The sequence below is a fragment of the Astatotilapia calliptera genome, chromosome 18, assembly GCF_964374335.1.
Source record: "Astatotilapia calliptera chromosome 18, fAstCal68.1, whole genome shotgun sequence".
NCBI classification, from domain to species: domain Eukaryota; kingdom Metazoa; phylum Chordata; class Actinopteri; order Cichliformes; family Cichlidae; genus Astatotilapia; species Astatotilapia calliptera.
Genome location: NC_137439.1, coordinates 28,269,801 through 28,291,233, shown reverse-complemented (window position 1 = coordinate 28,291,233; position 21,433 = coordinate 28,269,801). Strand labels below are relative to the sequence as shown.

The 21,433-nt window shown below is 46.4% G+C and overlaps 2 pseudogenes across 1 annotated transcript; one reads left to right on the top strand and one right to left on the bottom strand.

Annotated features, from left to right (window-relative positions):
* Window positions 1-2,836: 2,836 nt before the first annotated feature.
* On the bottom strand, window positions 2,837-4,760 carry LOC145422054 (E3 SUMO-protein ligase ZBED1-like; annotated as a pseudogene).
* Window positions 4,761-7,189: 2,429 nt separating this feature from the next.
* LOC113010040 (caspase-3-like) lies at window positions 7,190-19,734 on the top strand (annotated as a pseudogene). The gene is made up of 5 exons (XR_013903434.1): window positions 7,190-7,527; window positions 18,865-18,888; window positions 18,932-18,939; window positions 19,007-19,109; window positions 19,192-19,734. The product of XR_013903434.1 is annotated as a caspase-3-like (transcript).
* The last annotated feature ends 1,699 nt before the right edge of the window (window positions 19,735-21,433 follow it).

Genomic DNA, 21,433 nt, shown 5'->3' with positions numbered 1-21,433 from the left:
TCCATCCGCCAGACAACATAGTGCCGTACAAGTAGCGCGAAAAACAAACTTCAAAGTAGCGCTACGCGTTCAGCGGGAGTCGTGGATGGTGCGCGGCAATAAACTTGCGAAAAGCAAGTTATGCTCAACTCCACCGGTGGAATCTGACAGCGTGGAAAAGTGTGAAAACATCCATCCATCCACCTGAGCCTAAAAGGTAGTCTGAATCTATTTTTCTGGTGTGCTGTAGGTTATTGTTATGTACTACATTTGTTACTCGTTTATGAAGCACAGCACATGTTTCGTACTTGTAATTACCGCTACTTGTACATATACCTAAAAAGTTATGCAAATATGTGCCCATAACTTGTTTTTCAAAATATTAATAAAAGGGGTGTGTCTCCAAACAGCCATCTCTTTCCTGACAATTCGCTTTGTGCATATTCTCTTACATGATAAGTCAACATTGAAACACCTGCGGCTTTTAGTCAGGTGCGGCTAATGTATGTACAAAACAGGATTTTCCCCTGATTTTAGCTTGTGCGGCTAATATTCAGGTGCTCTTTGTAGTCCGGGAAATACGGTAAATGCCATGTTGAGGCTGTCATTTTTAGCATCTACATGGATGTTAAAATCACCCACAATAATTATTTTATCTGAGCTCAGAACTAAATTAGATATAAAGTCTGAGAAATCAGACAGAAACTCTGTGTAAGGCCCAGGTGGACGATAGATGATAACAAGTAAGACTGGTTTCTGAGTTTCACAGCTGGGGTGGACAATGTTAAGCATCAGGCTTTCAAATGAATTAAAAGTCTGTCTTGGTCTTTCATTAATTAATAGGCTGGTGTGAAAAATTGCTGCCACACCGCCCCCTCGGCCTGTGCTTCGAGATTTCTGGTAGTTAGAATGACTCGGGGGTGTTGATTCATTTAAACTAACATAATCATCCTGCTGCAACCAGGTTTCTGTAAGGCAGAGTAAATCAATTTGTTGATCAATTATTAAGTCATGTACTAACAGAGACTTGGAGGAGAGAGACCTAATATTTAATAATCCACATTTCACTGTTTTACTCTTTGGTTCAGATGTGGATACTGTATCCACATCTGAGTATTGGGTAAAAGTTATTGAATGGTGTTGGGATAAAGTGAGAAAATTGTGAAGGATTAAAATATTCCAAGAGCTCAAATTACTTCATCAAAACATGTTTAACCTCCTAAGAACCAAACTTTTCCACGGCTTGCATTTTTAATTTCTCTTTGATATTTGGGCATATTGGGACCTGACGAATGTAAAAACAAACAATTACCAGATTTTTATTTTTTTTTACCTGATTTTTGTTTCTAAGAAAAATGAGAGCCACATATCAGGATATTCATTTAAAATTTCAATAGAACAGTAGCAGTATAATGTCCTCGTAAATGGATATCAGGCCCTTGTAGAGCAAAATTGAGTATTTTGGTCTAAATAACCCAAAATGTGGTGTCCACATATCCTAGGAGGTTAAGTCACATTTTATCAACACAAATTGCACAGGTTTATTGAACATGAATAAATTGTGTTAATTTAACTCAATTGTTTAAGTTGCTGCCAAAGCAAAACATCTGTGTGCAACAAATGTCCACTATTGAATTAAGTAAATCCAACAACATATTTTTTTCAGTGTATTTCTATACAGTGTTACGTGTCTTACCGTGCTGACATGAAGACACTTGGACAGGCTCGGATAAAAGGGGGGTACAACTCAGCTGTAAACTCGCCAGCTGAGGGAAAATTTCTTTAATGGCGCCATCGGTTTGCAGGAGGTTCAGGAAGTCTTTGCATGTTTTTTCTCCTTTATTCATGATCTTATCCACGAGCTCAATGACGTGTGTCTCCGCATTTGCACTGTTGATGCTTTTAAGATTGTTGCACTCCCGCTGAGTGATCAGCTTATTCTCATAAACTTTGTTGAGAATTAGCCCGTAGTCTCCGGACAGACTCTCATGAATGGCTGTTTTATTGCTCCTTATTGCATTGTGGGCCGACATGCTGAATCTGCGCAAAGGAAAGAGTCAGAGGTGATCCTAAACACTACTGTCTATGAGAACGAAGTGGTTTAGTACAGCTTACTATCGTAATAATAGCTGCACATTATATTACATAAAACGTAATTCTCTTACGGTCAGTTGGAACTTCTGCTGTCCTTGAAAACGAAACCTCGTTCCTTCTTTCAAATAACATCCAACACGAAACTATCCCGCCTTCTGGAGAAGGGTCTGGCTGCAGCCACTGTGGAGCTCCTAGTGATGGGTCGTTCGCGAACGAAATGGCTCTTAGAGCCGATTCTTTGACGTGAACGACGCGAGCCGGCTCCTTATCGCGAGCCGTCACGTGGGTTTTTTTCCCCCCCTTCTCTCACCCTCTATCTCGCACTTTTTTTCCGCTTTACTGTGCACGTGAGCCTTGTGCTTTACACTGGGCAGAGGGGGGAGGGGCGGTAGTTACACTCAAGTAACACAGGAATAGAGCCAGAGGGAGAGAGAGCCAGGGACAACAACGTCACATTAGAAAGGTATAGTAATCATCCACAACTATTTTCAGTAGTGGAAGATAAAGGATTCAGAAAGTTTATTCATGCAGGTCCATATGACAGAGAATATGCATGTTCTTTTAGTTTTCATATTATAATTTATTAGGGCTGTCAAATGATTAAAATTTTTAATCAGATTAATCATGATTAATTAATTTTTAGGCTGTGATTAATCGCAACTCGAAATATGACCAAAATGTGTGCAAACATACGGACAGATAGCGGATTTTTACACACTTGTTAGTGTTATTTAATGCTAAGACCACGCTGAGTGGCCTGCGTTCACTCAGCGTGTTCACTCACAATGTGCCCTGCTACAGAGAACAGCCTCTCACAGGGCACTGTGGAGGCAGGAGTGGCCAGGTATCTGCGAGCAAGGCGGGCCAGCTGGCTGTGGGCTCCTGCATAAGCTGCCCACCACTGTAAGGGACAGTCCTCTAAGGCAGTGCAGGGCTCTGCTCTGTAGCACTGTATGGCTCTGTCCTGCTGTACCTCCTCCTCTGACTCAGAGTCAGAGTCCATCTGCAGCAGGCTCAGCCTCTTCTTGGCTGGACCTTCTTCTGCAGTGTGTGATCTTCTAGGAGAGTCTTCATGCAGCATGCCTGCCAGTGTGGTCCACACTGCTTCTCTGTCAGTCTTGGGCACACTGCGTAGGTCTTTAAAACGTGGGTCCAGTGCAGTTGCGATCTGGAGCCATGCATAGTTGGTATGTTCCTGGCGGGAAGCAAGGTCTTCCTTAAACTTCTCTCTAAACCTCACCACATATGCAGGGTCCTCATCAGTTACTTCCATGACACGGCACAGGTGGCAGAAGGCTGGTCGAACTACAGAGCAGGAGACGTAGGCCTCTCCTCCCAGCAGTTCAGTCACATATCTGCAGTGGCAGTGGAATACACACACACACACACACACACACACACACACACACACACACACACACACACACAGATAAGACAGCAAATTAAAAAAAGCTTTTTAATACTAGGTAATATTAATAAAATATTTGATTTCATTTATTTTTTAAATAAGACATTTTCATAATAACAAAACTGATTTAAGATGTATGTTTGATACATTTAATCTAAACCTACAATTATGGTCACAATGACAGGCTCACCTGCAGGGCTCTAGAAGTGTCTCCAGTCTCTGGAGTTTGTCCCACTCTGGAGGCGTCAGGAGGACAAGTTTATGCTTTTGTTTATCCAGAGTCGCGGTTACTGCAGTTTGGTTGCGGATAAAGCGCTTCACCATCTCCAGCGTGGAGTTCCAGCGTGTAGGCACGTCCTGGGCCAACGGCTCCTGCTTGCGCCCCAGTGACACCTGCTCTGCGTTCAGCTCTGCTGTGTTTGCTGGGCTGTGCTTAAAATGGCCAACAATTTTGCGGCATTTGGCCAGCGCAGTGACAAAGCCACTGTCTGCGAGACTCACTGTGATGCATCTCTGTAGAATGTGCGCGGTACACGGCATGTGATTGAATGGCATGATGCGAGCCGCGGCGATCATATTGCGCGCACTGTCCGTGCCTACTGTTGTCACCTTCTCCTCAATTCTCCACAGTCTGGAACTGCTCTGCACAAACCTCCGCAAAGTGCCGCTCTTCCGTTTTCATTATAGTCAGCGCAAAGGATGTCAGACCCCAGGCTTCAGTGATTAAATGCGCAGTAACTCCCAGGTAATTGTCATTACTCAATGATGTCCAGTGGTCTCCTGTCTCCTGTCCTAAAGCCTCTTCTTTTTTCTATTTCTCCGTTTCATACAGTTCGTGGATTCGAATTGTTATTGTGCTTCTCGCTGGGGGCTTGTAGGACGCGTCCTGAGATACAACCTTTAAAACATCCGCAAAGCCCTTGTCCTCCACAATGCTTAGCGGTCTACAGTCCTTTGCTATCCATTTGGCTATATTGTCGGTCAGTTTGTCCAAAGAAGACTTACCGAGTGGCCTGCGTTCACTAAGAGTGGTCTGATGCAGGCCGGGTGAAGCTGCTGCCCCGACAAATGCGTGTTTGGCATTCAGGTGGTATTTTAAGGTCGAATTTGAACGGTGAAATTGAAACTCTTTACTACAGTGAGTGCAAATTACAACGCGTTTGTTTATTGTCCCATCTATGTTCTTCTTGTATTTAAATTCCCCATCCAGAAGGCCATCCTGTTCCTGCTTCTCCATTTTCAGTGGCGCGGTAAACAAATCAAGTGGAATTATGGGAGCGACTTATCTGCGTGTTGCGCTAAATAGTTAAATATTCTAACGTAATTTATTCCAAAATTTAATTATCGCAATTAACGCGTTAATTTCGACAGCTATAGTTAGAACATTCATTGGCTCTACCCTCTGTGTTCAATAAAACTGCAGCTGATGGAAAGTCCATGAAAATGACATGCCCTCACTGTGGCCTTACTCTTCATAGCTCTAGCAAGCTATTTGCACACTGGAGAGAGGAAGCCAAAGCTGTGCTTGAAGGACAACACGTGCCCATTTTCAGACTGAAAAAGCGCAAGTTCCAGGAAGTCAGTCAGGTCAGTATTCACTTTAAACAGTAGTGTAATTACATGGTTAGTGACATTTGAATAACTGTTAAAAAACTGTTCTGCAACAGAGAAATAACTATGTTTTCATCCCCATTTGCCTGACACAGGAGCCAGCAGTTGTTGAAGATCTGCGTCCTGCTGTGCAGTGGGTTGTCCAAAATAAGGCACTTTTCCGTGGACATGTAACAATGCCCAAATATCTGTCCTTAAATCAAGGGGACCAGCAGAGGGTCTTAATAGACATGTCAGAGGAAGAAGACACTGGAGCAAGGGACTTGTTCCTCTTTGTTTTTCAGTTTGCAGAGGACATGGAGCTCTTTTTGAAAGCATGTGCTGATGAGCAGGGGCTAAGGGTCAGTGCTATGTTTGACATGTAATGGACAAATGAAGGCACTGGCTGTGTTTGTTTGTTTGTTTAATATGTTGTTGTTGTTGTTTTTTTGTTTTGTTTTTTGCGTAGTACAAAATTCCAATTAAACTTATTTCAAAATGTTGTTCACTTTATTCTGTGTCCATACTTATAATAAAGGATTACAGTGTAACAGCATTAAATGTAAATGTAACAGCATTTTTTTTAAACTTGTAATGTCAAAATAAAAAGCTTATTGTTGATATTAACAGTAAAGAATTGCAATCAATAATATTTTTATACATTTTAAACATTAACACTCTGGGCTCTATCCTGGCCATCTGTGGACACTTCACTTATTCTTTTTTTTGACTACTGCACTGCAGTGGACCAAAAGAATGACACGGGTTTGATCTTAAGGATCTAATAGTTGTGTGTGTTGTGCATGACATTGCCACACAAATATGTATTTGCAAGATAGAGTAGAATAAATTATGACGAATGAAATATTACATAGGCTGCAGTGAATTTCTGTTGATACAGCCTATTGAGCTTTGAGTTTCCCAGTCAAACTTAGCTTTGAAGCACCTGCTAAAAATACTTTTACTCTTGTACATTTCAAAACAAGACACCATAGCCAAAATATTAACAAAATATATATTATTAACAAATTCAAAGCTGCAGCACATACAGCAACAAACACCGTTAGTAAATGTGTCCTGGAGTTTATGCAGGTGCAGAAAGTGCTGCTGCTGTAGTAGATAAATGTTTTAAGAAATATACATTTTATAGCATTTTGTGAACATACACAAAAAGTGGCCATTTTTGGCAACAAACAAGCTGAGAGAGAGTTTTATATTTTTTGCTCTCCTTGAACAAAAATAATAGTGCATAATAATCAATGTTGATGTTAATCAATTAGATGTCCCAGACACTACTATTAATAATACAGCAGCCCCTCGTTTATCGCTGGTGTTACGTTCAAAAAATAACCCGCGGTAGGTGAAATCCGTGAAGTAGCCAACTTTATTTTTTACAATTATTATAGATGTTAAGACTGTAAAACCCCTCACTACATGCTTTATACACTTTTCTCAGACAGGCACGAACATTTTCACACTTTTCTCTTTTGTTTAAACACTCTTAGAGTTCAAACCTTCGTAGAAACATAAGTCCAGTATTATGGAATGAAACCTAAAGGTGCATTTGAGGGTGCAAAACGTTTCGTCGGCATTGTAGTGTTTGTTTGTGAGAGAACTTACAAACATACAGTACAGCACTTCAGAGTTACACTGCTAGCGATCGAAGATTTATGTAAATTCGACAAGCTAAACGCATTCTGTACTGTACAGCAGGAGTCCCCAACCTTTTTGCACCACAGACCACTTTAATGTCAGACAATATTTTCAGGGAACGACCTTTAAGGTGTCACGGATAAATACAAAAAAAGAATAAAAAAAAGAAACTGTGGTATTTTGTAAATATAATAATAAACGTGACTTGAGCTGTGCGCCAGCAACAATGACAGTGACATCCTCCTCTCTGCTTCTTAACGCTCTCTGGTCGCTATGGTAACGCGTAAATAGTTCTTTCAAAATAAGACACACAACTACAACCATACATTTCACCGTAAGAGAATTACGTTTTATGTAATATAATGTGCAGCTATTATTACGATAGTAAGCTGTAATAAACCACTTCCGTCTCATAGACAGTAGTGTTTAGGATCACCTCTGACTCTTTCCTTTGCGCAGATTCAGCATGTTGGCCCAAAATGCAATAAGGAGCAATAAAACAGCCATTCATGAGATTCTGTCCGGAGACCACAGGCTAATTCTCAACAAAGTTTATGAGAATAAGCTGATCACTCACCGGGAATACAACAATCTTAAAAGCATCAGCAACGCAAATGCGGAGACACACGTCAATGAGCTCGTGGATAAGATCATGAATAAAGGAGAAGATAAATGCAAAGACTTCCTGAACCTCCTGCAAACCGATGGCGCCATTAAAGAAACTTTCCCTCTGCTGGCGAGTTTACAGCTGAGTTGTACCCCCCTTTTATCCGAGCCTGTCCAAGTGTCTTCATGTCAGCACGGTAACACACACACGCAATGTATAAAACCCCTGTGATTTGTGTATATAGACTGTTCCACGGACCCCCTCTAACCACTGCTAAGATGGTACATTCCTCCCATCCTTTGTTGGTGTTTGCGCTGGTTCACCGTGATAGCGCTGATGGAGCTGGGCTGTTGTACTGAACATGTGTAGTGCGTGTGCGTGAATGATAAGTAAGTGCCTTGTATTTGTTTGTTCTATGGTTGTAACTTATCATATATTTAGCTATGTACATTGGGTGATGCTTAGTAGAGTTTTCCAGCTGTTCGTGTAGCCACGAGGCAATGTATATTCGCGCTGATTTGACCAAAATGGCGCTACCCTTGTGAACTGAGCTGCCCAAAGTAAAGATGGAGTCTATCCCTGTGCAGCAGCCCATTTGTGTCCGCCAGGGGGTGGTATTTAGTCATTTCTGTTCAACCCTTTCTGTATTATTTAGACCAGTTTGGTTGACTTAATTGTTTGCTAATTGTAATTTCTGTTATTTTTACAGAACCACACATACATATACTCACACGAATTCACTTCTGGAGATGTTTGGATTAAAGGAACCCTAATTATCATTGCTGTGGACCCTCTTTTTCATCATATAAGTCACCTGTGCCTTCTGACCGAGGATAGGAAAATCCTGCTGTAATTTGCCAGTCTATTAAGCACACACATGTCCAGTTCAAGTGGTCCTTCGAGCCGGATTAATTACAGCATTTCCTAACATGGCTGTATCCCGATATGATGAAGAACAACAAGGTGCCCGGCAAAGGAGACCACATAGGGCTCCAAGATATCTGGATGACTTCATCTGGACCTATCCCCCACAGCCGACTAACCCAGTTCCACCGAACACTAATGCAGCTACTCCAATACACCAAACCGCTGGCATCGATGGCTCACCAGAGATGGAGAGAATAAGGAGGATGGAGCAGTGTGTTACCCAGGTACAGGAGCAGATGAGGGAGATACAGAGCGCTATACAAGTGTCTTTGAACTTTGGCCAAAGAACCCCCCAAGTACAGTTACAAACCCAGGCCCGGAGCCATAGTATGCCTTTACTAACTGTGGATAATAATCCTACACAAGCTCCTCCTATGGGCGGACTAGAAAACACCCCCCCCCCCATATCTCCAGTAATACCTGGCCCTCAGTCTCATACTGTACAGCAGACCTCCCCTTCCACAGCTCATCAAGTTGATAACCCTCAAATATTACAGTTAACAGCTCCTACTCTCCCTGTTAACCGACCTATTCCTCAGTCCCCTCCATACGTCCACTCTTCTATGCCATCAGCTGCTCAGCCAACACCAGTGGTACACCGGTCTGCATTTACAGCAACAGAACAGCAACATCCTCCCTGGTATCAGCAAAGAGACCTGAATTGGCAGTCATCAACCCCACAGTGGTCTGTGCCACACAGTGCTGCTCAGTTTAGTATCCCTGGCACTATGCAGTACCCTGTCCCGCTGCCGCCTGGCATGCCCTCTCCAGGCTATCCGCCTTGGACTTCAGGCCCACCTCTCAGTCAGCCATACGTTACACAAGTGCTGCCACCTGCTGTTAGCTCACAGTATACCTATCGGCATCCTGCTCCAGCTGCACCTCCACCTGTCAGTTCACAGCATGATGTAATTCAGAGCAGCCCACAACACTCCTCATCTCTGCTTTCCTCTCAGAGACCGAACTTGATGGAGATGGCTATTTCCTCTTCTTATGGCATCCCTAAACCCAACCTGATCCGCTTCACCACAGGAAAAGAGAGTGATTTTCTGCTACTGAAGAAAGGTCTGGATGGAGTTTTGGGACCACACCCACACCTGTCTGAGGATTACAAATTCCAAGTACTTCTGGAATTACTATGGACAACCACGCCAATTAGTCCAAGGTGAAATTAACAACATTTTGAGAGCTCCCACAGTGAAAGCTGGAGATGCACAGGGGTTTGAAGACTTTGCTCTATCAGTTAGTAGTTTGGTGGGACTACTAAACTCCATGGAAGGAGCTGCTAAGAGCGAACTAGAGTGTGGTTCCCATGTGGACAGGCTTTTGAGTAAACTCCCCTTCTCCTATCAAGACAGTTTTGCTGAATATTGTTGTCATGTCTGAGTGTGGGCAGGCAGGGAGAGAGGACCCAAAATGCAGGACTCACTGAGGCGGAAGTAATTCAAAACACACAGCTTTATTGCTGGTAAGAAGCAGAACAGAAAAACACTAACTAAACTGGAAGAACGGAATGAGTAGGCAGGAAGGCTGGCTGGCAAACGGAGGAAGTGAGGGTAAACAGACGTTAACGATGCGACACCGAGTAGGGGAAGACACAGACACTAAATACAAGAGGTGAACGGAGCAAAGAGGAAACAGCTGGGAGACACTGCTGACGTTGATTACACTGACGAGACAGGGAGAGCACAAAGCTGAACGCACTGACAAAGGACACAGACCTACAAAATAAGACAGGAAGCACACGCCAGACAGAAACAGACTCGTAAACAGGCATAATGACGTCATGGACAAACAGAGGGACATACGGGCAGAGAAGACCAAGCACAGGCAACCTAGACCAAACATAAGGGCAAGATAACAAAACCTAAACCAGACATAATCATCATCGTCATCAACATCATCATCAGATAACTAAAGAATCAGAATATAATTGTAATCAAAACAGTATCACCAGAGAATAACCAATCCATAATGCAAAAATAAACCAAAACATAAGAAACTCAAAATGCTGGGTCGACCCGACCCAGGACCGTGACAGTACCCCCCCCACAAGGGCGGGCTCCAGACCGCCCAACAGAAGCACAAAAAACAGCCAAAAACAGAAAACAACCCAACCAGGGTGGGCGGCGGGGGACCAGGAAGGAGGGACAGAGCCCAGAAAGACCCAGAAGGTCAAGTTCAGGGGGCCGACCCGGAGGCCGACAGTGCAGGAGGCCAAAACAGTTCAGTTCCGGGGGCCGACCGTGTGGACGGCAACTGCGACGACGGGCAAACAGTTCCGGGGGCCGGCCACGCGGAAGGCAGTGGCGGCGACAGAGCAGATCCGGGGGCCGGCCACGCGGAAGATAGTGGCGGCGTCCAGGAGGGTGTTCAGGAGGGCGCCCACGGTGGCGGAGATGCCCAACAAGCGGCCTGGCAGACGACCGACGATGTGGAGGCGGTAGTAGGGGACCTGAAGGCTTCGTGGCCCCTGCAGCCCCAGGCGAAGTGGAGGCCGGACCAGACGAGGCGGAAGCGGAGGCCGGACCAGACGAAGCTGATGCTGAAGTTGAAGTTGGACCAGGTGACGCTGAAGCAGGTGAGGAGGCTGAAGCCGGGCCAGGCGAGGCAGCAGCTGGTGAGGAGGCTGGAGCCGGGCCAGGCGAGGCAGCAGCTGGTGAGGAGGCTGGAGCCGGACCAGGCGAGGATGAAGATGCGGGAGCCGGACCAGGCGAAGCGGATGAAGCCGAAGCAGACGCTGGACCAGGCGAGGAGGATGAAGCCGTGGCTGGACCAGGAAAAGCGGATGAAGCCGAAGCAGACGCCGGACCGGGCGAGGAGGAAGCCGAAGCAGACGCCGGACCGGGCGAGGAGGATGCTGAAGCAGACGCCGGACCGGGCGAGGAGGATGCAGATGAGGATGCCGGACCGGGCGATGCAGATGAGGATGCCGGACCGGGCGATGCAGATGAGGATGCCGGACCGGGCGATGCTGAAGCAGAAGCGGAGGCCGGACCAGGCAAAGCAGCTGATGAGGATGCTGAAGCTGGACCAGGCTAAGCAGCTGATGAGGATGCTGAAGCTGGACCAGGCAAAGCAGCTGATGAGGATGCTGAAGCTGGACCAGGCAAAGCAGCTGATGCGGAGGCTGGACCAGGCGAGGATGAAGACACGGAGGCTGGACCAGGCGAGGATGAAGACACGGAGGCTGGACCAGGTGAAGCGGATGAAGCCGAAGCATGCGCTGGACCAGGCGACGCTGAGGATGCTGAATCCGGACCAGGCAACGGCGTGGAGGATGCAGACGGAGGGGCTGCAGCAGGTGGCGGCATGGATGAAACTGCTGCTGCAAGCGTGGATGAGGCTGCTGGTGGAGCAGCTGGTGGCTGGATGGGCTCCTCGGGCCCCCCAGCTGACGAGGCAGATGGCTGGACGGGCTCCTCGGGCCCCCCAGCAAAAACAGTCTCAGAACCAGTGGGCACTGGAGCCCCTGGCACACACAGAACAGAACCAGCAGGTGCGGAGACTTCTGGCAGGAACGCAACAGGACCAGCAGGCGCGGAGACCTCTGGCAGGAACGCAACAGGACCAGCAGGCGCGGAGACCTCTGGCAGGAACGCAACAGGACCAGCAGGCGCGGAGACCTCTGGCAGGGACGCAACAGGACCAGCAGACACACGGGCCTCTGGCAGGGACGCAACAGGACCAGCAGGCACACGGGCCTCTGGCAGGGACGCAACAGAACCAGCAGGCACACGGGCCTCTGGCAGGGAAAAAACAGGTAGCGCTGGCTTCTTTACATCCAGGGGGCCAGAGTTAACTGAATGCTGACATCTAACCTCTGGGGAGGCCCTGGAGAGAGCAAAAGTCACAAAGGTAGCCAGGTCTTGTGGAGCAACAAAAGTCTGTGTGGGGCTATCCTCCTCCTGAAAACGAGTGGGTGGAGATGGTGGCTGAGGTGCAGGCAGTGCTAGTGGCTGAGGTGCTGGCAATACAAGAGAGTGCACTGAACTCGACTGAACTGACTGGAGAACAGGAGGAGACTGAACCGGGGACTGCCGGGCAGCTAACTGAGCTTCTGGCTGAAGAGGTGTTTGTAGCAAACGTAAAGAGGGTGGTGGCCTATGTTCTCCTGAGCCTCCAGAGCACAGTTTAACCCGCTGGATGGGCTCAGAGAAAACAGTTTTCCTTGGGTTCCCCTGCTCTGAGTGGGCAGGTAAAAAACAGTCTTTAGCAGGCAGGCTGAGCTCGTCTGGGCTCTTAGTAGAAATAGGAGACAAAGACGGCTCGGCTGAGCTGCCAGTGGGGGGAAGAGCAGGCTGCACTAGCCCAATAGGGTCAGGAGACGCTAGTTTAGCAGCAACAAGCGCTTCTCTGGAATTTTTAGTCTCTGGGTTAACCTTCGGTTTGCCGTGTATGGTTCTAAGCTCCAAAGGAGAATGAACAAAGTCCTTTAAATCCCCTGAGAGGGAACAGCCCCCCGCAGACGAGACAGAAAAAGTGTTCTTGTCACTCACCCCAGCCGGCTGCTCAGAAGTTCCCGAATCCAGTTGAGGTAAGGGGTGCCGGCGGCGTGAGCGGCGTTTCCTCCCAGACGAGGGAACGGAAGTGGCGGAGGAAACTTGTGATGGCGGAGGGATGACAACTTGCTCCTCATCCTCTGACCACATCGCTGCCAAGAAGGAGGCCGGTGAATTTGGCTCGGAACAGCACGCGGAGGAATCCCGCGGCAGAGGAGTGGAGACGCCTCTCCCCCGTGACCGTCGCTGCTGCGTAGCGCGAAGCTCCGTGCTCCGCGGCTGCTGCTGCGGTGGCTTCGGGTTAGCAAACTGGGAGCGGGCAAAAGCCGCGAGTTCCCGAGCTTGTAGCACCTCCTGGGCTTCGTGCAGCTGGTCCATATAGCCCATAAATCCTCTCAGCTGGCGCAGGTGAGGATTTCCCTCCAGGACGGCTTTGATGGCGTTAATCCCAACCACTATAGTCTTAGTGTCTTGGGTGTGGGAAATCCGCTTCATCAAACCTTGGATGCGGGAGAGGTCATACTCCCGGGACGAGTCCGCTGGGTCCTGGTTGTGGTCGCATCGTTCTGTCATGTCTGAGTGTGGGCAGGCAGGGAGAGAGGACCCAAAATGCAGGACTCACTGAGGCGGAAGTAATTCAAAACACACAGCTTTATTGCTGGTAAGAAGCAGAACAGAAAAACACTAACTAAACTGGAAGAACGGAATGAGTAGGCAGGAAGGCTGGCTGGCAAACGGAGGAAGTGAGGGTAAACAGACGTTAACGATGCGACACCGAGTAGGGGAAGACACAGACACTAAATACAAGAGGTGAACGGAGCAAAGAGGAAACAGCTGGGAGACACTGCTGACGTTGATTACACTGACGAGACAGGGAGAGCACAAAGCTGAACGCACTGACAAAGGACACAGACCTACAAAATAAGACAGGAAGCACACGCCAGACAGAAACAGACTCGTAAACAGGCATAATGACGTCATGGACAAACAGAGGGACATACGGGCAGAGAAGACCAAGCACAGGCAACCTAGACCAAACATAAGGGCAAGATAACAAAACCTAAACCAGACATAATCATCATCGTCATCAACATCATCATCAGATAACTAAAGAATCAGAATATAATTGTAATCAAAACAGTATCACCAGAGAATAACCAATCCATAATGCAAAAATAAACCAAAACATAAGAAACTCAAAATGCTGGGTCGACCCGACCCAGGACCGTGACAATTGTCTTGCAAAGGGCATCTTGCAGAGTGACTCAGCTAACACCTATGCTCTCCCTGACTTTGCACAGTGGTTAGAGAGGAAGTCACAGGCCATACAGATATCACGAAGGGCTACAGAAAGCTACATATCTGATAAACCCCGCTCAGATCGTAGAGACAAGTCATCCCGACCATTAAAGACATCCTCATCAGTCTACTATGGCACTGACAAGCCTACAACACCGACGGCTAATACCACTTCAGCCCCTACTGACAGTAAAGAACCGATGAAAGGGAAGAAAAGAGAGAAATTTAAGCCCTACTGCCCCTTCTGTAGCAGTACAGAACATTACTTGAGTTCCTGTTCTGACTTCAGTAAGCTGAGTACTACACAGATTATTACATGGATTAATGACAATAAGAGATGCTGGAGATGTGGTCGGAGTCACCAGCCTGACAGTTGCAATCTGAAGAAACCTTGTGCCACCTGCGGAGAACAACACCTGCAGATCCTTCATGAAGCTGCCTCCAGCTCAAACAAGAGTATCCTGACATTGAGTACAGCCTCCAGCATGGTGTATTTGGACCAAGTCACTCATTCAGGCAGAGTCATGCTTAAAGTGGTCCCAGTTACCCTCCACAATAATGAGCGATCTCTGTCCACCTACGCCATTCTTGACGATGGATCAGAGCGGACTATTGTTCTATCTGCAGCGGTTCATTACCTGCAATTGAATATCACAGAGGAGTCCCTCAAACTACGAACCATCAGGCAGGAGGTGTCACAGTTACAAGGCGCATCTGTTTCCTTTGAACTAAGCGCACCCAGCTCTCCCCAAATCAAACATCACATCAGACGTGTCTTCACTGCTAAAGAACTTAATCTGGCAAAACAATCCTGTCCAGTGGACATACTCCGTCAGAGATATCCACATCTGGCCGACGTTCCCATCAAAGCATTTAAGGATGTGCAGCCTATGCTTCTTATAGGCTCAGATAATGTCCAGCTCATCACCCCTCTGTCACCTGTCAAAGTCGGTCCACTAGGCAGCCCTGTTGCTGTCAACACTAACCTCGGTTGGGCCATCCAGGGACCGGCTACCTTTCTACATCTACCTACTGAAGCTTCATGTCTGCACACATCCCTGTTACCATCTCCCTCTCAAGCGCTAAGACAGAACGTTGAGAAGCTGTGGCAGTTAGATGTGCTCCCCTTTCGATCAGAGAAAGAGGTAACTCGCTCTAAACAAGACAAAGAGGCACTGGAGTTACTGCAGAAAACCACAGAACGTGTACAGGTGGATGGAATAGCTCGCTATGCTACTCCTCTGCTCCGCCGCAGAGACTCCACTAAACTACGAACTGACCATGACGCAGTGATGGCTCTCCTTCGGTCCACCGAGAAGCGCCTGATTAAAGATCCTGATCTAGCGGCTGTGTACAATGCAGAAATACACAAACTGGAACAAGCAGGTTATGTAAGAAAACTCACTCCTGAAGAGGCAAACCGCACAAATGAATCCTGGTTCATTCCCCATCATATTGTGCATCATAACAATAAGCCTAGGATAGTTTTCAACTGTTCCTTCCAATACAGGCAAGACTGCCTTAATGATCAGCTGCTACCAGGTCCAACTCTCGGTCCATCCTTAATAGGTGTCCTGCTGAGATTTAGGGAGCACCCTGTTGCTGTGAGTGGGGACATACGAGGTATGTTCCATCAGGTGCGGCTTCTTCCGCATGACCGGCCCCTGCTGAGATTCGTGTGGAGAGATATGGAAAGAGATCGAAGCCCGGACATTTATGAGTGGTGTGTCCTGCCCTTTGGAACCACATGCAGCCCCTGTTGTGCCACGTATGCCCTTCAGCGCCATGTGCAGGATCATAAAGATGGCAATGAACAAGTACTAGACTCAGTGCTGCGCTCATTTTATGTCGATAACTGTTTGCAATCTTTGCCCTTTGCTTTACAGGCACGACCACTTGTCGATAACATCAGTGAGTTGCTATCTACTGGTGGTTTCGAAATCAAACAGTGGGCCAGTAACTACCCAGAGGCCATTGCTCATCTCCCCTCTGAAGCAAAGTCCCCTACCTGCGAGCTGTGGTTGACTGAACACCAACCAGATCCCCAAGAACCAACCTTAGGCTTGGCATGGCACTGTTCCACAGACCAGATCGCCTACAGATGTCAGCCAGTGGTTCCTCAGGAGTCAACCATGAGAAATATCTACAGCATCCTCGCCTCTCAATACGACCCACTGGGCTTCATCATCCCCTTCACGACCCGGGCAAAGGTTATTGTTCAATGTCTGTGGCAGAACGACAGGAACTGGGATGATCCCATCGAGGGCGAGTTACTCCAGCGGTGGCAAGAGTGGGAGCTGACTGAGGTTGCCAGCTGGAGGTATGTCCCCTCGGCTTTGAACCCAGCAGATGACATCACCCGGGGAAAACCATTACGTGAGCTGTCAAAACCTACCCGGTGGATGGATGGGCCCCCCTTCCTGAGACAAGCATCTGAGCAGTGGCCAGCACGACCTACTGTGAGTACAGACACTGAAGATAATACTGAGTTAAAGAAATCAGCTTTCTGTGCCTATGTCACTACAGATTTGGCACAGTCTGATCCTGCATACAACACCTGGGCTGATTTGGTGCAGGCCACCCACCTGTCTTCTCACGGGGCGGCTGTCCTCCCTATGTCAGCGGCACAACGACTAGAGACTGAAGTTCAAATTCTCAAACAGGCACAACAAGATAGCTTCCCTGTTGAAGTACACACACTCAAATCTGGGAAAGAGGTGTACAAAGACAGCAGACTGAGCAACCTTTCTCCCGAATATGACAGTCAGCTTGGCCTCATACGAGTAGGTGGACGTCTCCGGCGAGCAGAGCAGATGGATGTTGACACTCTGCATCCTATCGTGTTGTCACCAGACCATCCTACTACTCAGCTCATCATCAAAGACTATGATACACGTCTCCTGCATCCTGGCCCAGAACGTGTTTTTGCCGAATTGAGACGCAGGTATTGGATTTTAAGAGGCAGACAGGCCATAAGGAAGCATCAGTATCGCTGTTTGGAGTGTAAGAAGTGGAGAGCCAAGCCTGTTTCACCGAAGATGTCTGATCTCCCTGCTACCCGCTTGCGATTAAATCAGCCGCCATTCTGGTCCACAGGAATTGACTGTTTTGGCCCTTTCACTATAAAGATAGGCAGGAGACAAGAGAAACGGTGGGGCATTATATTTAAATGCCTTACGACCCGCTGCATTCACCTCGACCTTCTCACTGGTATGGACACTGACTCCTTTCTCATGGCTCTGCGCAGATTTATTGCTCGAAGAGGAAAACCCTTTGAAATACTGAGTGATCAGGGCACCAATTTCAGAGGAGGAGACAAAGAGCTGCAGGAGGCATTCAAAGTGATGGAGCCACGACTGCAGGAGAAGCTCAGTGAACAGAGCATCACTTTCCACTTCAACCCTCCGCATGCTCCACATTTTGGGGGAGCCTGGGAACGGGAGATCCGTTCAGTCAAATCTGCACTTCAAGTTGCCCTCAAAGGTCAAGCGGTGCCAGAGGATTTGTTGCTTACTGTTCTTGTTGAAGTAGAGGGCATACTTAATTCCAAGCCACTGGGATACGTTTCCTCGGATATTGCAGATGTTGATCCGATCACGCCAAATATGTTGCTCATGGGGCGGCGCGATGCTTCCCTTCCCCAGGCAGTTTATGGAACCAGAGAAGAACTTGGAAGGTGGAAATGGCGTCACAGCCAAGTCGTAGCGGACCAGTTCTGGACTCAGTTCATTCAGCGCTACTTGCCTGGACTGCAGCCTCGCCAGAAGTGGAACCAGACTACTCCACCTTTGAAAGTGGGACAGACTGTCATGGTGGTGGACTATCAGCTCCCACGGGCTTCCTGGCCCGTAGGACAGGTAACACAGGTGTTTCCCAGCCCGGATGGACAGGTGCGAGTAGCTGAAGTCGCCATTGGGGAACATAAATACCAACGGCCTGTGTCAAAACTTATCATTTTACCTGAACTGTCAGTTGAATGTCCTTAGTTATATTCACATGGGTTTTTAATGTTTACTAATGTGTTATACACATTAGGGGGCGGCTGTATAAAACCCCTGTGATTTGTGTATATAGACTGTTCCACGGACCCCCTCTAACCACTGCTAAGATGGTACATTCCTCCCATCCTTTGTTGGTGTTTGCGCTGGTTCACCGTGATAGCGCTGATGGAGCTGGGCTGTTGTACTGAACATGTGTAGTGCGTGTGCGTGAATGATAAGTGCCTTGTATTTGTTTGTTCTATGGTTGTAACTTATCATATATTTAGCTATGTACATTGGGTGATGCTTAGTAGAGTTTTCCAGCTGTTCGTGTAGCCACGAGGCAATGTATATTCGCGCTGATTTGACCAAAATGGCGCTACCCTTGTGAACTGAGCTGCCCAAAGTAAAGATGGAGTCTATCCCTGTGCAGCAGCCCATTTGTGTCCGCCAGGGGGTGGTATTTAGTCATTTCTGTTCAACCCTTTCTGTATTATTTAGACCAGTTTGGTTGACTTAATTGTTTGCTAATTGTAATTTCTGTTATTTTTACAGAACCACACATACATATACTCACACGAATTCACTTCTGGAGATGTTTGGATTAAAGGAACCCTAATTATCATTGCTGTGGACCCTCTTTTTCATCATATAAGTCACCTGTGCCTTCTGACCGAGGATAGGAAAATCCTGCTGTAATTTGCCAGTCTATTAAGCACACACATGTCCAGTTCACGCAACACTGTATAGAAATACACTGTCTCCTGTTGTGTTTGGTTGTTTACCTCAGTTTTATTGTTCTTCCCTCACATGTTCTGCCACAAGATGGGAATATGTCACAGGGAAGATGCTGATGCAGAACCAGCCTCCTACACTTGTGACATCGCTTGAGGCAGATATGTAGATGAAATTCTGTGGTTACGCATCCTGTAGTAACACATGTAAAATCTTGGTGTCCACTCTTTAGGATGTTTATCAAATCATTAGCCGGCCCGTCGGCCTCTGCGTGATCATAAACAATAAGAACTTCAAGGATGGTTCACAGAGAAGAGGGACAGATAAAGACGCCCGTAAGTTTCAGGGGCAGATTTTTTATTCTTTCTTGTTAGTATCTGGTGCTAAAATATTTTTCTCTAATTACATTTTTTGCAGAAAGCTTGGCAGAGGTGTTCAGGTGTCTGGGCTTCAGAGTGCTGATGTGTGAAGACCTGAACAAGGATCAGATGGATCAGGTACTGACGTTTGTTGCTTCCCTGGCAGACATGTCTCAGCTGCAGAAGTTCAATTTTAAAGAGTGGGATGGCAGCAGCTTTGTTGATCCTCTGCAGGTTCTTGAGCACGGTGATGCTTTCATCTGCTCTATTCTGAGTCACGGAAAAAGGGGTGTAGCTTTGGGAACTGACAGGAACCCCCTCCCCATTAAAGAAATTACCCGAAAGTTCAGGGGGTGTGACCAGTCCGTCCTCACCGGTAAGCCCAAAGTGTTCCTGATCCAGGCCTGCCAAGGAAGTAACATACAGCGTGGAGTGCAGATGAACGATATGGAGAACTTCACCATTGACCATCCCTGAGGAAGCTGATGTTCTGGTTGCCATAGCCACTGTTGAAGATCATGCTTCACTTAGACATATAGTCGATGGAAGCTGGTTCGTTCAGTCTCTTTGTGAGCAGCTGAAGGAGCGCTGTCCCAGGTAATTGTTTTAAAATCACCAAACACATGTGCACACTGGCCCTGACAGTGATATCAACATGTTTTTGTATCTCTATAAATGCTCTTAGGGGCAAAGACATTGTCTCCATCCTCCACTACGTGAACGATGATGTTGCGCATTCACTGCATGTTGTCATTTGTGTGTGTGTGTGTGTGTGTGTGTGTGTGTGTGTGTGTGTGTGTGTGAGAGTTTGCTTGTGTCAAAATTGGGGACTTCTATCAGCTCACACACCAGTCAATTTAGGACACATCTCCCTTTGGGGACCAAAACCACCGTCCCCAATTAGATTTACCTCTAACAACGTTCAGCATGCTCTAAAACGTATTTTAATCCAAAAATCTCACCAGTCCCCAAAAGTGACATTTTTTAGATTTTTTGTGTATGTGTATGACATTGCCCCCCAAAATTTTCGCAATCTGCGTATAACTCTATGTTTCCCCTAGTGGAAGTGTGTGAAATTGCAAGAATTTCCACTGTCCCCAAAAGTGACATTTCTTGGATTTTTTTGTGTGTGTATTACCTCTCCCTAACCCTTATATTATTATAGTGTAAGATTTCTTTTAATTTACTGATCTTTGTTGAAAATCTTATTCAACATTCTTTTGTATGAATGGTTTTATATAAACAAACATTTGTTCTCTTGACTAAATAACAGAAATCAGTAGACTATTTAGTAGATAATATTTTCAAAGGGTAAAGAAGACACTAGAAAATACAAAAGAGTCATATTTCACGTAATTATGATATAAATAGTTTTAATATTTTTTAAAGAATTATTTGGCATGATGTAACGCAGATGCATGAAATAATGGAGCACTTTAGGTTCATATTTGCTTTCTGAACTGCAGCTTGACATAAATTACTCTAAATTCTTGATACTTGTATTGCAACATATTTAAGATGTTTCTTGAATTTCTGTTGAATGGTGCAGGGATCCAAAATTTGGTGAAACAGCTGAGCTAAATTTAAATTTCAATGTTAATACCTTTTAGGCAGTATGTAAAATACTGCCTAAAAAGCATAAAAAGTCACAAGCATATGGCATAAAACTTAATTCTCACCAAAGTCTCTTTAAGAGCTGATCAAAAACTGTGTAAGACAATGGTCATTACATATGGATCATGACAGAAAAAAATGATATCCTGGATACAAGCGGGAAAGATTAGCTCCTGTAGCATGGTTGACTGGGCCTTAGAGATATGTGCAGAGCTTGACTCAAGTCAAATTCAAAGTCAGCTTTATTCTGAAAACCCACATGTACAGATGATACACAGGGATTTTAAATTGTAATGCTCCCACGGTCTACAGTGTACAGTGAACAACTTAAAGATAAAAACAAAACAAAAGTCCTATGTACAACATAATACAATGAACACTAGTGTCATACAATCAGAGTGCTTTCGGGAAAGAGTTCGTGTGCAAGTGGGGGTGGGGCAGTCAGTCAAAGGGCGATGTTTAGAGTTTTGTATGTCTCGGGTGGGGGGGATCAGAGGAAAGAGATGAATGCAGGTCTGGAGTTCGTGTGTGTGAGAGTGAAGAGGGACAGAGCAGGGACAGCCTAAAGGTAGGGGAGGTGAGGTAAGACTTCTATGTCACCATAGGCCTTGATCGCAGCCATGGAGGTGTGTGCAAGCAGCAGCATGTAGAGCAGCTTTAAAAGTATGAAGAGTGATTAAAACTTT